At 37.0% G+C, this 12628-nt stretch overlaps 1 protein-coding gene across 6 annotated transcripts in view; it reads left to right on the top strand.

Annotated features, from left to right (window-relative positions):
* The window catches only part of PRKN (parkin RBR E3 ubiquitin protein ligase), a 1375032-nt gene that overhangs the window by 410122 nt on the left and 952282 nt on the right, over nucleotides 1-12628 (top strand). The gene's annotated exons all lie outside the window — the stretch shown is intronic.

The following is a 12628-nucleotide window of genomic DNA, read 5'->3' as shown; positions in this document are numbered from 1 at the left end:
TACCAGTCTATTTTATCTTTTCATTCTCTTAATAGTATCTTTGAATGAGAAGAATTTTTAGCTTTTTATTAAATGCAATTTATAAAATTTTTAATGGATAATATTTTTGGTGCCATATGACAGAACTATTTACGTGTCCTAAAGTTACAAATAATTTCTCCTACATTTTCTTTAAATATTTTATTGTTTTACATACTACATGGAAGTCTATGATTCATTTTGAATCAATCTTTGTGTATCATGCTTGGTATGTATCGAAGCTTGATTGGTGTTTTTTTGTTCTGATACCATTTATGGAGAAGACTTTCTCCACAGAAATGCCTTTTCACCTCTCTCTGGAATCTATTGCCCATTTATTGAGGTTCTCTACTCTATGCTATTCATCAATTTCTATGATACATAGTTAGCAATAGGATTGCTGAGTCATGGGGAGGACTTAGGTTTTATTTCTCTAAGTACTACTACTATGCCATTTGTATTTTGATTATGATAATCAGTCTAACAGAAGTGCAGTTTTTTATTTACATTTATGTTACTTTATTTGAGAATAGTTTGTGTTTATTTTAGATATAGATGTCTTATAATGTGAAAGTTGTCATAAATTTTCATGAATGAAGCAATTTGCTCCCATGTACCACTATTCTTAAAGAGTTTCCAGTATAAGCCAGATTCTTGTAATGTGTCTCATTATATGGAATACATCCTTCTAAATAGTCACCATTTTTCAGATAAATGAGATGAAGATATATAGATATAGACATAGATACAGATATTCGTCCCACGGGACTAGTAAATACAAAAGTAGAAAGTTTTTTTGTTTTGTTTTTTAGTAAAAATCCTTTTGAGGATAATGGTACATATTCTTTGTTACTTTCAAATGTTTGATGATTTTTAGTACATTCTAACTGAAATATATAATGATTTGCTTAATGGATGTTTCTTGTAACAGATCTATAAAATATAGAATGGAAAAGTTAGTATTTATTGAATACCTACTGATATATCAATCATTATGATGAGGCCTTTATAGTGACTAACTCAATTAATTCCCAGAATTATCCATTTTATAAATGAGAAAATCAGCCATTGGAAAAATTAAATGACACACCAGAAACCACAGGGCTAGAGAGTGCTGGAGTTTGGGCACTAACAAAATCATCCTTATTCTTTTGAATTCCAGCAGTTTCCTATCCTACTTTTCCCAGTGGCCAGCCTTCAGGGGATAGTCTCTCGTAATTTATGTTTGTTATATTTATTTGGTGACTAACTCAAAAAACAAGTAAGGCTAAAATAAATAAAATGAAACTTTGGAGGGTATAATAAAGTATTTTATGGGTAAATGAAATCTATTTCTTGTTACTAAAATGAAAGTCACCAGAAATTAAAACTAATCTATAAGCTATTTGGCATAACTGACTGTAAATCCTGAGTCTTTAAATCACTTGAAAAAGAAGCATGCTGATGAAGGTGAATGATTGTATATTTACAGTATATTATCACGTAATTGTCTACCTGAATTTACCCTACTTCATATTAGGCAAATGTTAATATACTAATGATTTGGATTGGGCTGTGTAAGAGCAAATTGTTAAACTATCCCAAGACTGTTTATATTTGGGATAATGTATTTTCTTTATTGGATTATTTTCACAAGTTAATGAGGTAATGAATGTTAAGCATTTGCATAGTTCCTGGTACATTGCTACTGGTGAGGATATTAAGTGACTTAATTATCTATTGCTGCTTAGGTAATGACCTCAAAACTTAGAGCATTAAAACAAGTGATTTAGTTTGCTTGATTTTGTGGCTTAGAGATTTGGGTTCAGCTGTGTAGTTCATCTTTGATCAATTGTGACAACCAAAGCTGGAGGAAACACTTCCAAGATAGACTCATTCGTGCTTATTTTCCACAATCCTTGTCCTCGACTCTCACTGTGAATTAACATCACAGGTGCCTGGGCTCCATCCTGATACTTCTGAGCTAGCTGGCTAGAAGTATTTGTCCTTTACGTTACTGTCACAGGTCCTTGAGTGATTCTCATACATAGCCAGAATTTAGAACCAGTTTGCTAAGAGTTCAATGTTAAACTAAATGCATTACTATTTTTAATTATATATGTGAACAGTGTTGGAACAAATTAAAATTCAGTGTTTAGTTGACAAATACTCATTAAGTCCCATGATGAAGAATATGTAAAGAATAAAATTAAACTTATTCATGAAACCTTAAAAATAATCACAATAAACATTTTGGTGTATCTCTTTCCTGTCTTCCACACTCAAATCATGTAGCATTCTGTTGCTACATTAGTTTCCCATGTTGTTAAGTATCCACTGAAAGTGAGATTTATTATCCTGCCATCTACTACTTTGTAGTATCAGTGCTTTGTGACATACGTACAATTCCTCTGTATTGGGATTTTAAAGTTTCTTTTTCAGCTTTTCACTGCTAAACATAACATAGTGATAAATGTCATTAAAAAGTCACCTATTTGAATTTATTAGTTTCTTGTAAAGACTTATTTATTTATTTGGTGGAGGGTAGGGCCAGAGGGAGAAGGAGAGAGAGAATCTCAAGCAGAATCCCCACTGAGCAGGGAGCCTGATGCGGACCAGATCTCAGGACCTTGAGATCATGACCTGTGCTGAAACCAAGAGCCTGTTGCTTCACTAACTGTGCTACCCACGCACCCGTCTTTTATTAGTTTTTGCCTTTATAAATATTTCTTTGGCCTTCTGAAATGTTGCTATGTTTATAAAATTTAACTTTGAGATCTTCGTCTCTAGGCCAATAAGCACACAAAAAGATACTCCAACATCACTAATCACTAGGAAAATGCAAATCAAAACCTCCATGAAATACCATTTCACACCGATTAGGATGGCTCTTATCAAAAACAGAACAGAACAAAACAGAAACCAGGAAATAACAGGTGTTGATGAGGATGTGGAGAGGTTGGAACTCTTGTGTTTTGCTGGTGAGTTTGCAAAATGGTGCGGCTGCTGTGGAAAACAGTATGGCAGTTCCTTAAAAACGTAAACGTAGACTATCACATGATGGAACAATTCTACATCCAGCTCTGTACTCGAAAGAACTAAAAGCAGAGACTTGAGGAAATACTTGTACATCCATGTTGGCAGCATCATTGTTTTCAATAGCCAAAAGGTAGAACCACTGAAATGCCCACGAATGGATAAACAAAATTTATGTAGGCATGTACGTATGTACACATGCACTAAGTATCCTTTCTCTATCTATATAATTTTAAAAGTGACTGAATATAGTAAAAATAATATCTCTCATTATGCCCTTCTATTATAAAGCAATTTCAAAGATACAAAACAAAACAAAAACTTCTGCCTTCCAATTTTCTAAAAGTCAAATATTAAATTACATTAGCTACCGATTTTCACAGGTAATAAATTCTGATAGAAAAAATAATTCTGGCATTAATGTCTTTGTTAATTAAAAATTGCCATGTCCAGAGTCATTGCATAGGGTTTCCACATAACTGGACTGCCATTATAGTTGAATTATAAATGAAATAATGAAGTTCAAATTTAACTGAGTGCCTTATATTTTTATTGCCACACCTAGCATCCTCACTCTTGTAATTGGTTTTAGGTTATTGGTGCTTTCCCTTAATTCATAATTATAATTTGTCTTAGTCACTCTACTACTTTACACTGTCTGAATCATTAGTTGTATTCAGTGAATTAATGGAATTTAAAAAAATTCCCATTTACTGTTTGGGTGTTTCCTAAGTAAATTAAGCTACTTTGAGAACTATGTTTTTGTTTTGAATAATTGTAATGAAGTCAGATCAATTACCATTCTTAGCCCATAGGAAAGAAAAGATTTCAGTTTAACAAAACATTACATTTCCTTCGAGCACTTTCTTTTTAGTTATTCCTGGTGTCGGTATACTGTGTTTTGAAAAAAACAGAAATGATAATGATCATAAGGTACAAAGCATGAAAAAAGGGAGCCAAGATTTTATTTTATTTGTTTTTAAGGAAAGAGAGGTGTATAAAGAGGGAAGGTGTTTTTTTCCCCCCCATATATCAGTATGACTTTATTTCTTCCTTCCTTCCTTCCTTTCTTTCTTCCTTTCCTTCCTCCCTTCCTTCCTTCCTTCCTTCCTTCCTTCCTTCCTTCCTTTTATAAATATATAATGTATTTTTATCCCCAGGGGTACAGGTCTGTGAATCGCCAGGTTTATACACTTCACAGCACTCACCATAGCACATACCATCCCCAATGTCCATAACCCCAACCACCTTTCCTGACCCCCCTCCCCCCAGCAACACTCAGTTTGTTTTGTGAGGTTAAGGGTCACTTATGGTTTTTCTCCCTCCCGATCCGTCTTGTTTCATTTATTCTTTTCCTACCCCCCAAGCCCCCCATGTTGCATCTCAACTTCCTCATATCAGGGAGATCATATGATAGTTGTCTTTCTCTGATTGACTTACTTTACTAAGCATGATACCCACTAGTTCCATCCACGTTGTCGCAAATGGCAAGATTTCATTTCTTTTGATGGCTGCATAGTATTCCATTGTGTATATATACCACATCTTCTTTATCCATTCGTCTGTTGATGGACATCTAGGCTCTTCCCATAGGCTGGCTATTGTAGACATTGCTGCTATAAACATTTGGGTGCATGTGCCCCTTTGGATCACTATGTTTGTATCTTTAGGGTAAATACCCAGCAGTGCAATTGCTGGGTCATAGGGTAGTTCTATTTTCAACTTTTGGAGGAACCTCCATGCTGTTTTCCAGAGTGGTTGCACCAGCTTGCATTCCCACCAACAGTGTAGGAGGGTTCCCCTTTCTCCACATCCTCGCCAGCATCTGTCATTTCCTGACTTGTTAATTTTAGCCATTCTGACTGGTGTGAGGTGATATCTCATGGTGGTTTTGATTTGTATTTCCCTGATGCCGAGTGATATGGAGCACTTTTTCATGTGTCTGTTGGCCATCTGGATGTCTTCTTTGCAGAAATGTCTGTTCATGTCCTCTGCCCATTTCTTGATTGGATTATTTGTTCTTTGGGTGTTGAGTTTGCTAAGTTCTTTATAGATTTTGAACACTAGCCCTTTATCTGATATGTCATTTGCAAATATCTTCTCCCATTCTGTCAGTTGTCTTTTGGTTTTGTTCACTGTTTCCTTTGCTGTGCAAAAGCTTTTGATCTTGATGAAATCCCAAAAGTTCATTTTTGCCCTTGCTTCCCTTGCCTTTGGTGATGTTCCTAGGAAGAAGTTGCAGTGGCTGAGGTCGAAGAGGTTGCTGCCTGAGTTCTCCTCGAGGATTTTGATGGATTCCTTTCTCACATTGAGGTCCTTCATCCATTTTGAGTCTATTTTCGTGTGTGGTGTAAGGAAATGATCCAATTTCATTTTTCTGCATGTGGCTGTCCAATTTTCCCAACACCATTTCTTGAAGAGGCTGTCTTTTTTCCATTGGACATTCTTTCCTGCTTTGTTGAAGATTAGTTGACCATAGAGTTGAGGGTCTATTTCTGGGCTCTCTTTTCTGTTCCATTGCTCTATGTGTCTGTTTTTGTGCCAGTACCATACTGTCTTGATGATGACAACTTTGTAGTAGAGCTTGAAGTCCGAAATTGTGATGCCACCAGCTTTGGCTTTCTTTTTCATTATTCCTCTGGCTATTCGAGGTCTTTTCTGGTTCCATATAAATTGTAGGATGATTTGATCCATTTCTTTGAAAAAAATGGGTGGGATTTTGATAGGGATTGCATTAAATGTGTAGATTGCTTTAGGTAGCATAGACATTTTCACAATATTTGTTCTTCCAATCCAGGAGCATGGAACATTTTTCCATTTCTTTGTCTCTTACTCAGTTTCTTTCATGAGTTCTTTTTCATAATCTGAGTATAGATTCTTAGCCTCTTTTGTTAGGTTTATTCCTAGGTATCTTATAGTTTCGGGTGCATTTGTAAATGGGATTGACTCATTAATTTCTCTTTCTATTATCTTGTTGTTGGTGTAAAGAAATGCAGCTGGTTCTGTGCATTGATTTTATATCCTGACACTTTACTAAATTCCTGTACAAGTTCTAGCACTTTTGGAGTGGAGTCTTTTGGGTTTTCCACATATAGTATCATATCATCTGTAGAGAGTGAGAGTTTGACCTCTTCTTTGCCAATTCAGATGCCTTTAATTTCTTTTTGTTGTCTGATTGCTGAGGCTAGGACTTCTAGTACTATGTTGAATAGCAGTGGTGATAATGGACATCCCTGTCATGTTCCTGACCTTAGCAGAAAAGCTTTCAGTTTTTCTCCATTGAGAATGATATTTGTGGTGGGTTTTTCATAGATGACTTTGAAAATATTGATGTATGTGCCCTCTATCCCTACACTTTGAAGAGTTTTGATCATGAAAGGATGCTGTACTTTGTCAAATGCTCTTTCAGCATCTATTAAGAGTATCATATGGTTCTCGTTCTTTCTTTTATTAATGTGTTATATCACATTGATTAATTTGTGGATGTTGAACCAACCTTGCAGCCCTGGAATAAATCCCACTTGGTCGTGGTGAATAATCCTTTTAATGTACTGTTGAATCCTATTGGCGAGTATTTTGGTGAGAATTTTTGCATCTGTGTTCATCAAGGATATTGGTCTGTAATTTTCTTTTTTGATGGGATCCTTGTCTGGTTTTGGGATCAAGGTGATGCTGGCCTCATAAAATGAGTTTGGAAGTTTTCCTTCCATTTCTATTTTTTGGAACAGTTTCAGGAGAATAGGAATTAATTCTTCTTTAAATGTTTGGTAGAATTCCCCTGGGAAGCCGTCTGGCCCTGGGCTTTTGTTTGTCTGGAGATTTTTGATGACTGTTTCAGTCTCCTTACTGCTTATGGGTCTGTTCAGGTTTTCTATTTCTTCCTGGTTCAGTTGTGGTAGTTTATATGTCTCTAGGAATGCATCCATTTCTTCTAGATTGTCAAATTTGTTGGCGTAGAGTTGCTCATAGTATGTTCTTATAATTGTTTATATTTCTTTGGTGTTGGTTGTGGTCTCTACTCTTGCATTCCTAATTTTATTTATTTGGGTCCTTTCTCTTTCCTTTTTGATAAACCAGTGGTTTATCGATCTTATTAATTCTTTCAAAGAACCAGCTCCTAGTTTTGTTGATTTGTTCTATTGTTTTTTTTGGTTTCTATTTCATTGATTTTTGCTCTGATCTTTATTATTTCTCTTCTCCTGCTGGGTTTAGACTTCCTTCCTTGTTCTTTCTCCAGCTCCTTTAGGAGTAGGGTTAGGTTGTGTATTTGAGACCTTTCTTGTTTCTTGAGAAAGGCTTGTACCGCTATATGTATTCCTCTCAGGACTACCTTTGCTATATCCCACAGATTTTGAACTGTTGTATTTTCATTATCATTTGTTTCCATGAATTTTTTCAATTCTTCTTTAATTTCCTGGTTGACCCATTCATTCTTTAGAAGGATTCTGTTTAGTCTTCATGTATTTGGGTTCTTTTCAAATTTCCTCTTGTGATTGAGTTCTAGCTTCAGAGCATTATGGTCTGAAAATATGCAGGGAATGATCCCAATCTTTTGATTACAGTTGAGACCTGATTTGTGACCCAGGATGTGATCTTTTCTGGAGAATGTTCCATGTGCACTAGAGAAGAATGTGTATTCTGTTGCTTTGGGATGAAATGTTCTTAATATGTCTGTGATGTCCATCTGGTCCAGTGTGTCATTTAAGGGCTTTATTTCCTTGTTGATCTTTTGCTTGGATGATCTGTCCATTTCAGTGAGGGGAGTGTTAAATTCCTCTACTATTATTGTATTATTGTTGATGTGTTTCTTTGATTTTGTTATTAATTGGTTTATATAATTGGCTGCTCCCATGTTAGGGGCATAGTTATTTAAAACTGTTAGATCTGCTTGTTGGACAGATCCTTTGAGTATGATATAGTGTCCTTCCTCATCTCTTATTATAGTCTTTGGCTTAAAATCTAATTGATCTGATTTAAGGATTGCCACCTCAGCTTTCTTTTGATGTCCATGGCATCTTTTGATGTCCATAGCATGGTAAAGTGTTTTCTACCCCACTTTAAATCTGGAGGTGTCTTTGGGTCTAACATGAGTTTCTTGTAGATAGCATATTGATGTTTTTTTTTTTTTTAATCCATTCTGATACCCCGTTTCTTTTGATTGGGGCATTTAGCCCATTAACATTCAGGGTAACTATTGAGAGATACGAATTTAGTGCCATTGTATTGCCTGTAAGGTGACTATTACTGTATGTTGTCTCTATTCCTTTCTGGTCTACTACTTTTACAGTCTCTCTTTGCTTAGAGGACCCTTTTCAATATATCCTGTAGAGCTGGTTTGGTGTTTACAAATTCTTTTAGTTTTTGTTTGTCCTGGAAGCTTTTTCTCTCTCCTTCTATTTTCAATGATAGCCTAGCTGGATATAGTATTCTTGGCTGCATGTTTTTCTCATTTAGTGTTCTGAATATATCATGCCAGCTCTTTCTGGCCTGCCAGGTCTCTGTGGATAAGTCTGCTGCCAATCTAATATTTTTACCATTGTACGTTACAGATTTCTTTTCCCGGGCTGCTTTCAGGATTTTCTCTTTGTTGCTAAGACTTGTAAATTTTTACTATTAGGTGACGGGGTGTGGACCTATTCTTGTTGATTTTGAGGGGGTTCTCTGCACCTCCTGGATTTTGATGCTTGTTCCCTTTGCCATATTTGGGAAATTCTCTACAATATTTCTCTCCAATGTACCTTCTGCTCCCCTCTCTCTTTCTTCTTCTTCTGGAATCCCAATTATTCTAATGTTGTTTCGTCTTATGGTGTCACTTATCTCTCGAATTTTCCCCTCGTGGTCCAGTAGCTGTTTGTCCCTCTTTTGCTCAGCTTCTTTATTCTGTCATTTGGTCTTCTATATCACTAATTCTTTCTTCTGCCTCATTTATCCTATCAGTGAGAGCCTCCATTTTTTATTGCACCTCATTAATAGCTTTTTTAATTTCAACTTTGTTAGATTTTAGTTCTTTTATTTCTCCAGAAAGGGCTTTTATATCTCCAGAGAGGGTTTCTCTAATATCTTCCATGCCTTTTTCGAGCCCGGCTAGAACCTTGAGAGTCGTCATTCTGAACTCTACATCTGACATATTACCAATGTTCGTACTGATTAGGTCCCTAGCCTTCGGTACTGCCTTTTGTTCTTTTTTTTTTGTAGTGAGTTTTTCTGTCTTGTCTTTTTTTCCAGATAAGAGTATATGGAGGAGCAAATTAAATACTAAAAGGGTGGCAAAGACCCCAGGAAAATGCCCTTTAACCAAATCAGAAGAGACCCTAAATTGTGGGTGGGGAGAAAGGGGATAAAAAAGAAGTTCAGAAAAAAAAATAAAAAAGAAAACAAATAAAGAAAAAAATATAAAAAAGAAAAACATATATATATATATATATATATATATATATATATTAGACTGGTTACTAGAACAGGGTCACCCACTTAATTTTGGGAGTATTTTGGTCTCTTAGAAGAAGCTACCTCCCAAAATTTTAAAGAATGAAAAATGTATAAAAGCGTAAACACAATGAAGGGATGGAATATGCCTATAAAGATGAAAAAAAATTTTTTTTTAACTTGTAAAAAAGGAGTTGATAAAGTAAGTTGATTGGGAGAATAAAGAAAAAAAATGTGGAGAGAATTTGCTCGGACTGGAGACTAGAACAAGCCCAGAGTTAGATTTAGGGTTTATTTTGATCTATTAGAAGAAGTTGCACCCCACATTTTTTAGAAGAAGAAACCCTATGTGTATACAAAAAATAAAGTTCAGTACAATCAAAGATAAAATATGACTATAATAATGAAGCTTCAAAAAAGATTATTATTTTTTTATGAAAGGTATTGTTAAGATAAACCAGTAAAAAGCATTTAAAAAGAAAAGGGTAAAAGTAAAAAAACAATTTTAGCAGAAGAAAAAAAATTAAATTAACTGAAGACTAAAGAATCATTGGAGAATGCCATGACTTTCCATGCTTTGCTTTCTCCTCCTCTGGAATTCTGCTGCTCTCCTTGGTACGTGAACTTGGTCTTGGCTGGATTTCTTGTTGATCTTCTGGGGGAAAGGCCTGTTGTAGTGATTCTCAGGTGTCTTTGCCCAAGTCGGAATTGCACTGCCCTTGCCAGGGGCCAGGCTAAGTAATCCGCTGGGGTTCACTTTAGGGAGCTTTTGTCCCCTGAAGGCTTTCCGTAGAGTTCTGGAGGACGGGAATGCAAATGGCGGCCTCCCAATCTCTGGCCCAGAGGAGCCGAGAGCTCGGGGCTCCACTCCTCAGTGCGCCCTCAGAGAAAATTGCTCAATCACTCCCGTCTTCATGGCTTCCAGCTGTGCTCCAAGCTCACCCAGCTTGTGACCGGTTCAAGGTAACCCTGAGCTGAGATCTCACTCCTCGGCTCTGTCTCTGTAGCCGGCTTCCCTGCTCTAATACCTGCGAGCTCTGCGACACTCAGACACCCCTGATCCTTCTGTGACCCTGCAGGAACTGGGGCCATGCTGACCCCACATGGGCTTCACCCTGGTTTCGCCTCTGGAGTGATATCCCTCAGTGGAGCAGACTTTTAAAAGTCCTGATTTTGTGCTCTGTTGCTCTGCAGCTTGCCGGGCGCTGGCCCCTCCCCCCACAGCCTATCTTCCCGTCGCTTTGGATTCACTTCTCCGCCAGTCCTACCTTTCAGAAAGTGGTAGATTTTCTGTTTCTAGAATTGCTGTTCTTCTTCTCTTTGATCTCCTGTTGGATTTGTTGCAATTGCAATGGTTAGATAAGCTATCTAGCTGATCTCCTGCTACCTGATTTGTCTCAGTGGGCTACTTCTCCGCCATCTTGACCTCAGTCAGGAGGGAAGGTTTTTTGTTTCTTGTTTTTTGTTTTTTAAGTAGATAAAATTCTGACCTTTAAGTATTACAGATTTGGGGGGGTGGTTTACTGGATTCTGTTGACAAAATATTGATTTTAAATGATGACCATGGTAAAACTTGGAGATCTGCTGTGAAGAGAGCATCAGGATTTGGTTTCATAGAAACAATCGCATCAATATGGAATGAAGAAAACTTGCATTGGCAGTAGTTTCTGTGAAAGATTTGGGATTTTAGTTGATCCCAAATCAGTCTGAGACAAGAGTGGCAAGACTATGAAAATGTATCTGTGACCTTCTCTGCATTTATCAGTTTGTCTAAGGTGGTATAGTCTCGAGCAGCCCCTGACCATGGAAAGCTCTAGATAAAGATTTGTTGCACGAGTGTATGAATGAGTGAATGGATGGATGGATGGACTGTTCATTGAATTGGATAGGCAATGTCTAAAATACAATGTCAGTTCTAAACAAAACTTCACCGTCCAAGGTTCATTGAGAAACTAGAAAGTGACCCTTAGAGCACCGTCAGGAAGGCAGTGAGTCTGGAAACCCTGTCTCAGTGAGGGGGAACTTGGAAGAATCCCTGGAATGAGGCTTCACATTTAGGGCCTCTCACACAGCAACATTAATGTGTCTATTTAAATGACTCCGGAGGGCGAAATTAGAACAGTGGGTTACTGTGAAGAATATCAAAAGGATAGACAATGTGATCATTAAGCAAATATCAGTTAGATTTATGCCTCTGGTAATTTTTACTATAGTTGATGGGTTTCATTGAGCCAACTGGCCTTTGCCAAGTCTAATCAGATGTGGAGGTGTGGTGGAGAGAGGCTTCTCTTTAGAATCCCACTTCTGTCCCTTGTTAGCTAGGTGATGTCGCACAACATTCTCTAATCTTTCCTTTATTCAGCTTAAAATGTAGGGATAACCATACCTTCTTGACAGTACTCTTGGGGAGACCAGATACACTCTGTATGAGAAAGACTTGTACCTGGTGTGTCGTAGGGAGTAAGTTCCACACCGGACCTTTGTTGTGTCCTGATTTGCTTGGTGGTGAGAGGACTCTTCACTTTTTTGATAATCCACTGACTTACTTCATATGCTTTTCTACGTGTCTGCTACACTTAGCAATGGAAATGATAAAAGTATTTAAAAAGAAACTTAAACCTGAAAATATTGAGTGCAGTAACTTTTATATAAGCAGTAAGATTTCTTTGTTAGAAACTCAATTTTGCATCTTCATGTTCATAGCAGCATTATGCACAATACCCAAAAGGTGAAAACAACCCATGTCCACTGATGGATGAATGGATACACAAAATGTGGTATGTGTATATATACACAATACACTACACACACACACACACACACACACACACACACGAATCTTATTAGACCCTAAAGGAGGAATGAAAAGTTTGACACATACTACAACGTGGATGAACCTTGAGGACATTATGCTAAGTAAAGTAAGTCAGACAAAACAAGACAAATACTGTATGATTCCAGGGATGTGGCATGTGTAGAAATGCCAAAATCAGAGAAAGAGGAAGGAGAATGGTGGTTGTCAGGAACTGGGGTGAAGAGAAATGAAGAGTTGTTCTTCCGAGGGCATAAAGTTTCATGTTGCGAGATGAGAAGGTTCTGGAGACGGCTTGCACAACGAAGTCTGCTTGCTCAGAATGACTGACCTGCTTACTCAGAAACGGTGAAGATG

This window comes from Lutra lutra, chromosome 6, assembly GCF_902655055.1.
Source record: "Lutra lutra chromosome 6, mLutLut1.2, whole genome shotgun sequence".
In the NCBI taxonomy this organism is placed as follows: Eukaryota; Metazoa; Chordata; class Mammalia; order Carnivora; family Mustelidae; genus Lutra; species Lutra lutra.
This window is presented reverse-complemented; position numbering and strand designations above follow the sequence as displayed.